Here is a 2,500-nt window from a genome sequence, read left to right as displayed (position 1 = left end):
CAATAGCCCGGCATTGTTATTTATTGTCACTACCTCCCCGAGTCGGGATTGGGTAATTTGCGCGCCTGCTGCCTTCCTTGGATGTGGTAGCCGTTTCTCAGGCTCCCTCTCCGGAATCGAACCCTAATTCTCCGTCACCCGTTGCAACCATGGTAGGCCACTACCGTACCATCGAAAGTTGATAGGGCAGAAATTTGAATGAAGCACCGTCGGCGCAAGGGCCATACGGTTCGAGCAGTTATCATGAATCACCAAGGAACCGAGCCCCGAGAGACTCGCATTGGTTTTGGATCTAATAAATACATCCCTTCCGAAGAGTCGGGACTTTGTGCATGTATTAGCTCTAGAATTACCACGGTTATCCAAGTAGTAAGAAACCATCAAATAAACTATAACTGATTTAATGAGCCATTCGCAGTTTCACAGTATAGAAGCGTTTATACTTAGACATGCATGGCTTAGTCTTTGAGACAAGCATATGACTACTGGCAGGATCAACCAGGTAACTATCGGGACGCCAGAGCGTGCGAGACGCACTGTGTCACTCGACCGTCCTCGTTCAGAGGGCCGGCCAACGCATCACACCAGTGCGGCCACGCGGACCGCAGAGGGTTCAACAATTTTGCAAATCCTCGGCCACAGACTCACCAACTGAAGGCAGGAGAGGGCAGCTGAGGCCCACTCGTTGCCTGCAGATACAGTCAATCACGGGGATCGACCGGCAGCGAGACCGTACGAATGCACTCGTGATTCGTGAAATGATGCAAACCTAACTGCACTCGACCGGAGGGAGCCAGCCCACTGATGACCAGTCACCAGCAGGTCAGACGCCCGCCGACACAGGCAGTCTACAACGATGCGGACACACGGATGAACCGCTGCAGTCACCCTACACAGCACCCGTCACTAGGAGCAACGCTGGAACTCGTCTCGTATGTAATTAAGCGTGACTTTTTTTGCCACAACACCCCACTTCACGACCTATCAACACGCTCATTTGTACGACACTCTTGTTTGGTTGCTTATCTAGCCCACGTGGTCACATTGTTCAATTCGTCTGCACTTGTATGGTAATTGCTTGCGATATATTGCTCAAATTTTCGCGCTACGCGCGTTCATTCCTTCATTCGTCTGCACTTGTATGGTAATTGCTCCAATTTTCCGGCGCGCAAATCCCCTCTGCAATGTTCCCATCTGCACTGTTCCCCGTCTGCACCCTTCCATTCCGCTAAACATACAGTTCAAGTTATACATGGCTAACATACAGTTACAATACAATACTGGAGATTGCACAATCTTTGCAACACAAATAGAAACAAGTGTGTTGAGCACTGTGGTTCCTTATTATATATGGGATGTGCTCATACATTTAAGTAGTAAAACAGACCACAGTGTGTGTACTCAAATTCCATATAAGGAAGGGTAATGCTCTATGCTTTTACTGTCTTGTTGCAAAGATTCTGTATAGTATTATAGTACACTCACTCACTCACTCACTCACTCACTATATTGCAGCACAACATCTATTCGCCAGCAGCCAGCCAGCCAGCCAGCCAGCCAGCCACCCACCTCTTACTATTCATCAGTCAGTCGGTCGGTCGGTCGGTCGGTCGGTCGGTCGGTCGGTCGGTCGGTCGGTCGGTCGGTCGGTCGGTCGGTCGGTCGGTCGGTCGGTCGGTCGGTCGGTCGGTAGGTAGGTAGGTAGGTAGGTAGGTAGGTAGGTAGGTAGGTAGGTAGGTAGGTAGGTTGGTGGGCCGGCCAGTCAGCCAGCTACAACATAGCTTCACAAGCTACACAACAATTGCTGCTTTAACTACCAGCTGCAGCTTCTAATTATAACTACCCATTGAAGCTACTTTGTAACTAGGCGCTTTGTAAGGGGCCGCTTTGTAACTAGGCAAGGACTTCATTACACTAACATTAATTTTTTCCACCACGAGGACTTTAGGCTGGAAAATAGAAATAATAGGGCCTTAAGTGCTCGTTGACTTTACACTCCATGAACATTACAACTTTTTACCCACTACTTTTATTCCCACTTGAATTTACTGTACATTATTTGCGTATTGTTAGCAACGTACAATACAATACTACTTGAAGATAAGCTTGATATTGTTATGATCAAATGAAGCATGGCTCAATGAAGGTATATATAACTCACTCACTCACTCACTCACTCACTCACTCACTCACTCACTCACTCACTCACTCACTCACTCACTCACTCACTCACTCACTCACTCACTCACTCACTCACTCACTCACTCACTCACTCACTCACTCACTCAGGGAAAATATTTAAATTTCCTGCTACAGTGCTGCTACATTGCAGCCCATAAAATCTGCACATTTCCTGAGGTGTCCTGCAAGTGTCCTGCAACCTACTTACAAAGGATAGTGCAACGTTTCCTGTATAGTTTCCTTTACTATTCCTGAAGTAGTTCAGGACTTGTGTAACATTCATAAGTCTACAGGAAATTTTGTATTTGTAAAGTATAAG

The 2,500-nt window shown here is 47.2% G+C and overlaps 1 non-coding gene across 1 annotated transcript in view; it reads right to left on the bottom strand.

The window, feature by feature from the left end:
- The window catches only part of LOC135332560 (small subunit ribosomal RNA), a 1,812-nt gene extending 1,307 nt beyond the window's left edge, over positions 1-505 (bottom strand). Inside the window, exon 1 of the ribosomal RNA XR_010393409.1 lies at positions 1-505. This exon is cut by the window's left edge and continues 1,307 nt beyond it. This is a non-coding gene — a ribosomal RNA (small subunit ribosomal RNA).
- Between the last annotated feature and the right edge of the window lie 1,995 nt (positions 506-2,500).

The sequence above is a fragment of the Halichondria panicea genome, chromosome 2 (assembly GCF_963675165.1).
Source record: "Halichondria panicea chromosome 2, odHalPani1.1, whole genome shotgun sequence".
Lineage (NCBI taxonomy): Eukaryota > Metazoa > Porifera > Demospongiae > Suberitida > Halichondriidae > Halichondria > Halichondria panicea.
Note: the sequence above shows the minus strand (reverse complement) of the source record. Positions and strands in the feature narration are given on the sequence as shown.